The sequence below is a fragment of the Cryptomeria japonica genome, chromosome 7 (genome assembly GCF_030272615.1).
Source record: "Cryptomeria japonica chromosome 7, Sugi_1.0, whole genome shotgun sequence".
Lineage (NCBI taxonomy): Eukaryota > Viridiplantae > Streptophyta > Pinopsida > Cupressales > Cupressaceae > Cryptomeria > Cryptomeria japonica.
Window position 1 is genome coordinate 446171475 of NC_081411.1, and position 13854 is coordinate 446185328.

Consider the following 13854-nt stretch of genomic DNA (forward strand, 5'->3'; position numbering starts at 1 on the left):
TCTCTTTTTCAAAATTCAAATTTTGCATTTTTCGACAATCTTGATAGGGTTCAATTTTGAATTTGCAACTTTAATTTGGCCTATCTACAGATCGTAAAATCACTCAATTTTTTCAGATTAGCTCTAAAATCATCATACCTTTCATCCCTGCAAATTTCGAAAAAAGTTGCAAGGACCGTGTTGCACTCCGGGCGCCACGGTCCCGGACATTTTTTCCAAAATTTCGGGAGACTGTTGTGATTGCATTTAACAGCTTAAATCCAGAAGATTGGCTGATTTTACTGAAAATTGCTACCTCTAAATTCAAAATCTTTTCTCTCTTTCTAGTGCATGAGTTTTACAACAGTAAGCCCTACTTACACTATTCCCGTTAGACGAAGCCGTAGAATTAAGTCTTTCCAAGGTTTAATTACTGAGGAGATGGAACCTAATTTGAATAGCCTTTTTAACGAGGACATGGGTAATTCCTCTAATCCTCCTAATGATGAAGAAGCTCTCCATGAGGTTTCTGAAGAACAACTTTCGAAATTGGATAACCAATTTGACGATTTTCGACAATGGATGTCTCAAGAATACCCCGATAGTCAAGCTCTTCCTTTAATTGAGGGTCTAAAATGTATGCTTCAAAGTGATAAGAATGGAATTGATATTTTGCGTGGTATTGCACACATTGTGGATTCGAATGTGATGCCTATGAAGAGTTGTGCTGAAAATTTGGGTTATACACAACCTCCTACACAAGTCAATCATTCTATTCCTTTGACAACTCCTATTGCTAGTATACCTACCTTTACATCAAACATCATGGCTACTTCTATACAAGACATTTCTCCTGTGATTACTAGTCATGGGGGCAACCCTTCTTCTTCAATTAACCCTCTTCCTTCATTCAATCCGACTTCTTCATTCATTCCTCCAATGAGTGTTCCTATTACATCTTCACAAATGAACATGACGCAAGGGGGCAATTCATTTAACCATTCCATTCCTCCTTGTAGTGTTCCTCTTGTCCAATCATCTCCTATGACTAATTATCATAGAGTCCCACCACCTTACTCTTTACCTTCTTTCAATAACATAACACCTCCATCTCAATCTAACACATCCAATATGAATTCTTCGACTGAAGCGACCATTAACAATCTTGCACAAACTGTCTCTTCTTTACAGCAACAAATTGCCTCTATGAATCAATCTAAGTTCAGTGTGCCCACATTTGACGTTGCGAGCCCACTTTCTCTTGACATTGTTCGAGCTATCCCTCCTAAACATGTTGAAATCCCGCATTTGGAACTTTATAATGGTAAAGGAGATCCTCTAACACATGTTAAGACTTTTCAAACAATTTGTACTGATTTTGCTTATGACCAAAGGTTGCTTGCAAAACTATTCACTAGAACATTAAGAGACAAAGCCCTACAATGGTATTGCTCGTTGCCTTCTTATTCTATTACTTCTTTCGAACAACTTGCAAATGCTTTCATTCAACAATTTCAAAACAATATAAGTCCTAAAGTTACTTTGATTGATTTAATGCATTGTAAACAAGGTGTTAAAGAAAAAGTGACTGATTTCATTGGTAGATATAAGCATTTGTATGCTCAAATTTCCTTTCCAGTGCCTGACAATGATATTCAAAGAATCTTTATTTCTAATTTACAAAAAGATATTCGAGACAAACTTCTGTTTTCTGAGTTTACTTCTTTCCAACAGTTGTGCACCACTCTTCACAATTATCAACTGACTGTGAGTCAAGTGGAACAATCACATCCTATGGCTCCGAGTGATAAGGGTGATAGCAGTCAACAACCATTTGGAAAGTTTAAACCGAACAGAGATTCCATCAAATTCAATGGAAACATCATCAACAACAATGTGAATGCAGCATCAGGTGTGCCTCCTATTTCTAAATTTTTCAAGAAAGAAAGAAAGTATACTCCTTTGAATGAATCATTGCATAGTATTATGAATAAGTTATTGGAACAAAATGTGCTTACTCTTCCTCCTATAAGACAAATTGATCCTGCAAAGATTACTTCACCTTATTTTGATAACAATGCCTTTTGTCAATTTCATCGTCAGCCTGGTCATGATACTGAAAAATGTTTTTCTTTAAAGGGTAAAATTCAAGATTTGATTGATAATAATACTATTTCTGTTTCTGGAGTGAATGATAAAGGCAACACATCTGTAGCTCCTCCTAACCAAAATCTTTAGATTTTCACTGATCCATTACCTTCTCATACCTCTAATGCAATTGAGGCTAATGATTCCTCTCTTTCATCTGATGGTCTTGTGTCTATGACCCCGAATGTGATTAACTTCATAGAGCAGCAAGAAATTCCTGAAGAACCTTCCATCACATTTGATTCCAGTGAAACCATTAGAGCACCTGATGGTCCTTTATACATAGTTGCAAAAGTCAAGAATACACCTTGCCGTGGAGTGCTTATTGATCCTTCGTGCATGATTAATGTTATTACTGAAGAATTTCTTTTTACTTTGCAATTGAATCAAGTGATTTATGACAAAACAGATGTGATTGTGAAATTATTTGATGCATTTTTTTCTCCTGCAATTGGTTCTATTACATTGCCTATTGAGGTCCATAACAAATCTCTTGATGTGAACTTTGCTATTATTCCATCTTCCGAACAATTTCGTGTGAAGCTTGGCTATCCTTGGCTATCTTCCATGAAAGCTATTGCTTCTCCTATTCATAAGTGTTTGAAATTACCCCATAATGGTGAAATTGTTACTGTCAATCATAGTCTCTTTAAACCAACTGAAAGAACCTCTAGTGTTCCTATTGATTACTTTTGGCCTAAACAATTCCAATCTCTTCCTCCGCGAAGTGATCATCTTTTCAAATCTTATCAAAAGTGGAAAACAGATATGATCCTATCTCTAAGTGAACCTAGAACACCTAAACTTGACATTCCTATCATTCTTGAGAAGGAAGTTCTTCCTTTGAAAGATAAAACTAATGTCTTTCCTCAAGAAGATTCCCAACCCATCCCTATGGATGTGACTATGTCTATGCCTAATAAACTTCCTAAGAGTGGACCTATACCTCCTCGTCATGATGGACTTGGTCTTCTCCCTAAACCAAAAATTCCTCCTTTATATGGAGCAGTTCCTCCTCCTTCTTTTTATAGAGAGAAGAGACCTTCTTCTTCTCCTATTATCCAGCCTAAGAGACCACAACCTAAACACCCAAGTGCTAAGGATGAGAACATTCCTCCTCCTCAATCTTCTCCACTTCCTACTAAGACTAGACGAAATCGTTCTGCACGTGAACGCCGATGAAAGCGTCGTCTTAGAGCTCAGGCAGCTGCTTCTCAAACTTTGCAATATCCAAAAACACCTTCAACAAGCATTATTCCATTTTCTCCTCAGCCGGACATTGAGCCTAAATCTCCTAAACATAAGATGCATGATGGTCTTGATCCGGTGCGAGTTAAAGATCCTATTTTTATAAATCTTGATGACGATATAGATGAAAATGTTACTCCTCTTGCTTCTGATAGTGAATATGAACTTGTTGATGTCGATAACCATTTATCTAATGAATTTTCTAAAGCACTTATCCTAGCTCCTAGACAAGAACAATGTGGCTCGGAACATGAACATAGCCCTTGTTTGGATCTTGTGATAGCTCCATCTGCTGTGTTGGATGTTCCTCCTCTGGCGTGTTCCCTGCCTTCCCGAAACATTGATCAGCAAGATCGGGGGGTAGATGACATGCTAGACTAGTTACATTAGCATAGCAGATTCTCTTCTCCTCTCTTGTGTTACTTCTTCTATATGTTATTCTCACTCTTCTATTTGTTGTCCTTAGTGTTGTCTACTTGAGGACGATGCAAAGCATTGAGATCTCTCGATCTCTCTCATGTTGACTCAAAAGACACATGTGTTCCCTTCTTCTAGGTGACCTTCCTTGATTGGGGAATGAAGAACAATTATGCATACATACATATGATATATATACATGAATTATCATACAGCATACTGACCCCGAGGAAAGTGAAGTCACCTCGTGCTTTATTTTTTGTGTCTATTATCCTTGGGTTTATCTCACACTTGGGGGCTAAATCCTTGTGATAACGTGCTCCTTTCTCATTTCTTATATGTATCACTATGTTAAAACAATCACCCCCGGTGAGGCGTGTGCGATCGCTTTAATGTAGGGGGGCATACATCCCGTTCATATCTTTTCAAGATACTTGAAAATTTCTTGGCAAATCTAGCCTTGCCTTGAAAATTTTTGATATCTTTCTTGCATGACTCATAGTGAGGGAATCTTACTACTGACAGTCATGGTTCTCCCTCGTGATCTTCCCTTTTACTTTGTCAATCGAAGTTGTAAGATCCTTAGTCTACTGGGGGCTTGGTGTATCTTGCCTCCTTGACGTGGTGAAAGTCTTTCAATATTGTTTCCTTGTACTTTATCGGAAGTATGAGCATACATACTCCTGCTAAAGTGGGGGCTAAATGTAGCGTCCTAAAATTGCGACACTTGCAATTTCGACTGCATTTCGGTCTTCACGATGGCGACGCAACACGCAACCTGAATGGAGACCCCAAAACTTGCTCACGACACTGAAAACTGCATTTTTCAAGCACCCTGGCCTGAACCTCCTTGCACCCTGCTATCCTGGGAGGTGGGACCAGAGCGCCCAGCGCCCTGGTCCTTCAGGATCAGGGCACCCAGCGCCCTGGTCCCTGGGTCCTATTTTGGGCCCGGTCTCCTAAGGGGCTCGGGTCTTTTTGTTTGCAATTTGGAAATTACATTTCCTGGTCGGCCTAAGGTCGGGAAAATCAGTCTATCAGCCCTAAATGACAAGTATATAAACTACATTTTCCTCTCTCATTTGGATAGAGACATAGATGAAGAGGATATGTGTACAAAGAGTGGAAATTATACTCAAGCATTCAAGCATTCAAGCATTCTTTTAAGCAATTGATCATTTCATGTCTCCATTCAAGGCTAAGTGTTGCATTCAAGTCAAGGATTCAACCATTGAAGAGGAGATCACATACTACATGCTACAACATACAACATACAACATCTACACCTTCGCACATAAGGATACCAACATCCTTAGAACAAGGTATTAGTACTTGTTTTACAGTCATTTACATTTACAGCACTTGCTCATTTCTTGGTTAATTCCAAAACCGGGGTTTGACCTAAAGGCAAACCCCCAATCCCTAACCCCCCAATCGTCTTCGCTTTTCTGTGTGTAGGTTGTAGGTACGCAGCTGAAATTGAAGATCTGGAATCCTTGTGCAGAGACGAACAGATCCCCCTTCGTTTCGCGGATTTTTCGGAGGACCGTGGCACCGGGCGCCATCGTCCCGACAACTTTTGCTCAAATCTGCAGGACAGCGCCGTACCGACATTTTACTGCTAATTCCAGGTCCACAGCTTCATCCTATAACCCGAACTCAGTTTATAAGCGAATCTTTATGACTTTCTATGCATGCTTAGCTTAATTTCCTTAACAACATTCTTTACAAAAGAAGGTAGCCTTGCTTTCCTAACCCTTGAAATTCATTTAGCATCCAATCTTACATTGTGTGGGATTGGATCTTATGAGTTTCAACCCCTCTTTTGAATGTAAAGTCTCTCCCCTAAGTGAAAACCATCGAATCCTAGCAAACCTCCCTTCTCTCTCTTCGGAGTCCGAAGAGGGGAGAACAACTAGGGTTCGATCGCGATTTTTCCGCTTTACAACAACCATTTCCATTATACCCATGCTTAGCTAAAATATGAAAACCACAACCATAACGATCAACCATTTCAGAAAGAGAAGGTGGTTTTTCATAAGACAAAGAATCAAATCCTTCAGAATTAGAGGTGTGAGGAGAAGAAGTTTGAGAAGCGGCCACAAAATTATTTCTCATAGGTTCAGGTAAGATTGATTGATTTTTAGTTTCTTCCTTCTTTTCAACTTTAAGCTCTCTAGGAGGAACCCTATACTCACCTACAAAGGTGGGATTAAAATCGAGAGATCCCCAATCGTCTTCTGCAAGAACTTATTCAGGATCAAAAACCTTTTCATGTGTAGATTCAAGCTTAGAAGAATCTTCTTCAGGAACTTCAGGCTTATCCAAAGAACTTTGATTATCAGAGGGTGATGATTCGTCCATAGGTAAAGAGTCATCATTAGAAGAACCCCCTTTGGAAGTAGATGTTTGCAGACAAGCTTGAAAATTAGTATCATCTATCAAGGTATATGTCTTATTGTTATAAATAAATTTAACTTGTCTATGCAATGTTGAGGGGATGACTTGCATACTATGAATCCAAGGTCTCCCTAATAACAAGTTGTATGTTAGATTTCCCGACATAACATGAATAGGAGTAGGCAAAGTAACAGGTCCCATTGTGAGAGGTAAGGTGATAATATCTAATGAAGACTTAGCCACATTATTGAAACCTCGAATGGGATGAGAGTCAGGCTCAATAAGGGATGTATCCACATTCATCTTATGCAATAGATTAATGCTACACACATTAAGGCCAGAGCCATTATCTACCAGTGTTCTTCTTATAGCAGTGTCATTTATGATAACCACAATCATCAAGGGATCATATTGATGTTGAATTTCACTAGTAGGCAATTCATCTTGAGTAAACACAATTTGAGCTTTAGGATTCATCACAGAGTTAACCAAAGACACTATATTACTAGATGCATTAGGTGGAGGAACATTCAAATCTTTCAAGGCATCTTGTAACATTTCATGATGAGCAGAAGAAGTTTGGATCAAATCCCAAAGGGATATCTTAGCAGGGGTAGCCTTAAGTTGTTCTATGAGATCATATTCCTTACCAAGAACCTATGAAATACATGGAGCTTGCGGAAGAATTGGTTGAGGATTAGGAAGAGAAACTGGAGTAACGGGAGGAGGATTAGGCTGCCTATTATTTCTAGTATGATAAGTATGGGCAACCACATGATAACTCTCTCTAGTTAATTGCTTGGCGTAACTATAAGGACTCATAGGTTTTCTTTCTTGCACAGTGATGATAGGTTTATTCGGAGTAAGAAAGGAATCATGACCATACCTTCCTTGGACAATAAGGAGAGGTGATTTAGGAACTTGAAAGGTGGGAGAAGGATAAGCACCTTGGACTTCAAAGAGAGGCTTATTATGCTCTTTTAGGTTTATCATGTTAACTAATTTAGAAGTTCTGTTCTTGTTTAAAGGTTTCGATAAAGCCACAAAGTCATCAAGAGCATCATCCAGCAAAGCATGACCATATCTATTAAAAGGTTTACCTTTTGATTAAAAAGGAGACATCTCTTCATAGAGGGGATCATTGAAAACAACCATGTTACTAGATTCAGTGGAAGAGCTGATAAGAATGTACCCTTGAGAGGAATCATTCGACTTATCTTTCTCATCACAACGAAATGGCATAGTAACAATATTCACGAGTCTTTGGTAAAATGAAGGTTTGGCATCTTTAGGATTCAAAAACTCATCTAAAGCTTCATCTAATTCATCTTGGCTATACTCATAATCGACATAATTGCATACATCATCATAAATATGAACATCTTGCAAATAAAAATCCGACATTTTGAAATAAAAGTTGCATAAAACTTAAACACACAATGCAAAGAAGCAAAGCAACACACTCTCTTTTTTTTTTTCTTCTTTTTTCTTTTTTTTTTTGAAAATGAACTTAAATGAAACACACTAAATCTAGATCTAGATCTAACAAATGCAATGCAAGAGAAAGCAATAATAAGATTTCACGTCGGGTTCACCAAAATGTGTAGGGGAAAAAGCGAGACTAGGCTAACATGTCCTAATCCTACCTTTTGACACACATTGTGGAATACGAAAGAGCCTAGAGATATCACACAATTGGCTACTTCCTTTTTTGTGAAAGAGAGAGCCACGGGCTACCTATTAGGGTTTGTATTCCTTTGTTGTAATTGAAAGATAAAATGATGCAAGTTCAATTCCTAACCTCAAAGTGCAAGTATGAACTAATAACAAAATTGCAGAATTGAAGTTAAACAATGGAAAGCTATAAACACAAGGACAAGACAAGAATGTAGCTGCGTACCCGGAGTTAAAATCTGAGTGAAAATGTTCGGGATGGGGGCGCGGGCGCCACTGTCCTGATTCTGCTCCTGAAACTGCACCTGAAACTGTTGTTTGGTAACCTGAAAAGCTGTCTGAAACTTGCTGTCTGATAGAAGGACTAGGGTGCCCAGCACCCCTGTCCCACGGACCAGGGCACCTAGCGCTCCTGTCCTGGCAGGACCAGGGCACCCCATGCCCCTGTCCTGGTCTTTTGCTCTAAAATTTGGTGTGAAGCTCTGTCTCGGTCCGCTTCCGTCGGATTTGCAACTTGCGGCGTCGTCCAAATCCCGAAACCTGCACTTATATATGAAAAGGTATGGTGGGCGGCTATATAGGGTTTTGCCTTAGTCAAACCCCCGCTTTGGTGATTTCCACCTCCATGAATAGCCAAGTTGTATTGTAAAAGTAGTGTGTGTGCAGACCTTGTGTGTGTGCAAGATCCTAAAATGCAAGTAAGCAAACTAGAGCAACCTAGAAAGTAAACCCTAATTGTTTGTAAATGATAATGTAAATGCTCCAAATCAAGATGCAAAGTGATCTAAAGCATGAATACAAATGGTATGATGAAGCTTATGCAAAGACATGAAAACAACATGAAATCATACCCAACCCCAAGGGAGGGGTACAAGTCAATCTTCAGTCGGTGATCCCTTATTGCTCTTCAATGCCTTCAAAGCCCTAAATTGATGAATTCTTGATGGATGGATGTTGAATGTTGTTGAAGTCTTCAAAGATCTGCTCTTTCGCTGCATCGAAGGTCCTTTTAGCCAAAAATCCGGATCCTTTCAAATGAAGAAAGAGAGCTCTTATATATGAAACCCTAGGTCTTAATTTCAACTTTTGGCCGACCTAGAGATTGAATCTCCTGCCAATATCTCAGGGTTAAGCTTTATTTTATGATTGGATTGCGCTCCTAAAATTTTGAGAAAAATGTCCGGGACCATGTGCACTCTGGGCGCCATGGTCCCGACAACTTTTCACCAAATTTTCAGGGCCGTTGGATATGATGATTTTAGAGAGAATCCCGAAGTTACAGTTGATTTCGAGATGTTTTGACCCCCGAAATCAAGCCCCCAAGTTTAAAATAGGACCTAATTAGGGTTTTTGATAAAATGATGTATTAGAGGAATAAAATGAAAGGGGCACACTTTAATGAAAGGGCCCAACTAGAAGATAATGAAATATGACCTTAGACCTAATTAATTTGATTAATTAACTGCTAAAGGCAAAATGCAAAATGCAAAATGCGCCAAGGCGGGTGCTAAACTAGGCGTGAAATTGTACCATCCTAGCAAGTGCGTACAATTTACGACGCTACATATAGTCATAATGAAAAACTATAGATACATATAGTATGCTGAATACAGTAGTATACTTTCTGTATAGTCAAATTAACGTAATCTTGGGTGCATAGTGTCGATAATGCTTATATTATCCAAATCTCCATAAACTATACTTATTTTAATGTTTCATAACAACCCTTGGTGCAAATCACATGCAATTATGATCATTAGATTTAAGAAAAATTAAGTAAGTTTGTGCATTACATAACTAAAGAATCAAAGATTTGAATATTGATTGACTCATATTAGATATGAGATCTTTAAAGGATTGATAATAGTTATGAATATGAAGTCTTGGGTAGGTAATGATTCTTGTGGTTGATTATAAATTGAATAAACATTAGGTTAGATATCATTTGGTATGTTAGCAATTAAAAGGGGAGTTAAATGATTGTTACTATGTGGTTTGTTAATATGATGTTATTAAAAAATCCTCTTGCATAGTTGTTAGATTGTGTTGCCTATGGGATTGTATAGTATTCTTATCGGTACACATTGGTGTATAAGCTTGCATTTATATGACAGTACCTATGTTTTGCAATGGTTATTGATTGAGTTCTCTAGAGCTTATCTAGGGATGGGATCTATTTTAGTAATCATTGAACCTAATAAGAAGAGTATCTTGGATTATAGGTGGGAAGTCCTATACTTTTTATTGAATCTAGTTTGTTTATTAGCATCTTTAAATATCATAACAATATCTCATATGCATTAATAAATTAGTGATATTTATGTTTAAGATTGACTTTATGAAATAAATGATGTCTTAAAATTCATATTGGGAGTAGAATATTCACTAACTCGGTCCTTATTACCAACTCATAGTAACTTTGATGTTGTGTATATCTTTTTGGACTGTTTATGATTGATTTGTATTCATAGTCTTGGGAAGTTAGCAATTAAATATGCAAGATTGTTCCTAGCTTGCTTATATAAGAAACTGTTTGATCCATATCATTCATCTCTTGAACTAATGGGTATATAGTTATTTCATGGTGCATTTGTATGCACAAAAATGCTCTTATATTCTCTTTTGCTCGAGTAGGAGGCGTTGACAAAAATATCAATGGGAGGCAATTTGGCACGTGTATGAGAGGTTCCAGAGAAGGCATTGGCAAAATTGTTGAGTTGAGGTAGTCTGGTAGAATTGCTAAATCGAGGAAGATTGGTAGAATTGTTGAATTGATATGGATTGGCAAAATTGCTGATTTGGGATAGGTAAAACAATTGATTTGAGATAGTAAAGTGTAAGGCAATTGATGGTGTATCTTCTAGCACAATGGTTGTTGGATAGGTGCAAGGAAGGGCCCGATTGCCATCATGAGTAGATGGGTAGATGACAAGACACAAATAATATGGCTCAATGGAGAGCAAGGGCAAAGAGCAACTGTGAGACACAATTGATGGCCAAGAACACAAAGATGATGGCTAGGTTGGATGTGATAATGGAATATGCCAGCACAAAAAGAGAGGATCAATACAACAAGAGGAGAGAAGGATGGTGTGAAGGCACCAACATTCTTACGGGGAGGACTTGAGAGTTGATGAAGTTGGTATTGGTAATGGGGCATAGCTTTGTTCAAGAAGGGTTTACAAAAACAAAGAAGGTAAAATTTCATGAAGAGGATGTTGTGTGGTGGTGTAGCAAAATGATAGAGAGATCTCTAGGAGAAGAGATCATGTAGAGGTAAGGAATGAGTGCAAAAGTGGGAGTAGATGGTCGCAAAACTATTGGAGGAGGTGTTGCACTTGTCCCCTTTTGGGATTTATCACAATTCACTCCTGAGACAATAGTTCCAACTTAAGGTGAGAATTGTAATATATTTATGAATATAATTTTATCAAACTAAAGACATTTCCTTTAATATTTAACTTAAAATTCTAAGAACGATTCAAAAAATAGAACTTATTTTTATAGCTTTCTCTGATCCGACAATGGATTTAGGTTGATCATTAATCTCTCATAAACCTTACAAATTTGTTATGAAACTTATTACAATCTCCTTGTACATCTGTCATAAAATCTTTACCATCGTCTTCTTCCTCAAATCGACAATAATTCTCTTATGTAAGGCCCTCTCCAAACTGGTGTGTATATATAATCAAATATGTCATTTTACATTCAACACACTCTTCTCGTAAGTGATATGTTTTTCACAAATTGATATAAATAATCTCTTTATTAAATAGCCATACATTCTCTTCATAAATTTGCATGGACTCTTTTCATAAATCTATATATTATATATCTATCACTCAACACCTCTCTTTAAGATCTGCATATGAACTGCCTCTTCTATTAATGTCTATCGTTGCCTTCACATATTTCTCTTCTTATTAATATTCGGTTTTACATTTCTTTATTTTCTTCTAGAATGATCTTTCCTTCTTTTACTTATACACATCACCAACGAAATTCTTTATTTCTTCCTTCCCAAGTCTCTTCCATGATCCTCCCCCTATATTTTCATATGCAAATCTTATTGTATACCTTTGTGGAGGCATTGATTCAAGGCACAGACGACTTCTCACCAAAGGTGACATCCCTGTGTTAATAATCCGTAACAAACTAAATATTTGATCATTGCCTTAACAATATATATTAACTGCCTTTATACATAGACAAATAGCCTTTAATTGTTGCTCTTTAAACTTATTTTATATTTATCCCTTCTCTTTAATATTATTTATCTCTGTCTTTTGACATATGCCTCAACCATATCATTGGTGCTTTTAGTAACTACTGCCTTATCATCGCCTTCTCTAATATGTCCTCAAAAAGAATCACAACTTTCACATCATTAACCCAAGGCAATAAACATTTAAATATAGGTTTCATTGCCATATTCCAAAGGTTGATCCCTGATATGATATTTATTCTTCCAATGTAAGGTGCCATAATGTGATTGGCCAAGATGATATGAATCGGCCTTCATTGATCATTTGAACGTTCAATCCAGTAGTCTTCTTTTTTTTTAAATAATTTGAACGTCGTCGGAATTCCGATGGCAAAGACTGACACGTCCGATGGGCGTGCAATATGCACGACAACATTGGCTCGTCGGATGGGTGGCAGAGATGTCATCGGAATTCCAATGACAAAGAGTAACACATCCGACGGGCATGCTATATGCGTGATGACATTGGCTCGTCGGATGGGTGGCAGAGATGTCGTCGGAATTTCGATGGCAAAGAGTAACACGTCCAGCGGGCGTGTTATATGCCCGACGACATTGTCTTGTCAGAATGACAGTCACATTCACCGTCGAACGTGTCCTGGTTTCCATCGGAATTTCGACAGCCTAGAGTAATGTCGAAACATCCGACAACAAGTTTTTGATGATGATTTTGGTCGGTTGTCCGATGAAATGCAGTTGAAAATTCGACGAATTACCATCGGAATTCAACCCCAAATGTACTAGTGAGATGATAGCTAAAGATTTAACTGATAACGTAGTCACCTAGATTAGTTTGATTAAAGGCCATTGCAAGAATGGTGGAATGGACGATGCATAGATTTATAGTTTGTGAGGTGCAATTGCAGCCTAGTTACTTGCCCACTTACTTGTGGCAAGTTTCAATGAGTTGCAAGAAAGGAACTTGTAGTGAGTACTCGACAAGTCCATGTTGAAAACTCATCTAGGCACTAGAGTCATATCTTAAGCTTGATCCCACCAATACATGAATATCGCCTTACAAGCTATGTTACCAGAAATGAGAAACCAAAAACGCAATGGAAATGGCAACGTGATGAGAAATATTCTTGTATATAAGAAATGTGTATATATCTATAAACATGCAAGTTATATATATATAGTTTCATTAAAATTCACCTTGATATTCTGAAACACTAGTGGAAGATAAACACAAATTATTTTAAGATATTGCATTGCATGAACCGTAGATATTTATATTGGGAGATAAATTATTAAGATATTGCATTACATGAATCGTAGATATTTATATTGAGATATTTTGCATGAGGATGTATAATTAATGTTAGTTAAAGTTATATATTTAATGTAACTAACATGACTTAGAAAACTATAATTTGCATCTCCTGGTTAATCCAAAGTTAAGCCATGAAACATGCGATTTCACATGCCCAAAAAATCAATATGTCAATGTTTTTTCAATACAAAGACAATTACTTTACTGTCAAATTTGTTAAAAACAATTACTTTACTACACTAATAATAATTGGTAGAAAATAAAGTGAAAGAGTGCATTATTTTAAGTGGTAAATATCTCATGAAGTCTGACATGCAAGGTGGAGACAAATCGAAAACAATCGAAAGCGCCCTACAAATGAATTTGCCTACTGGAAATGGCAGTTAGAAACGAGAAACGTGTTTCTCGCATTGAAACGCGAAATGACGGGAGACCGTCACGTTTTTGG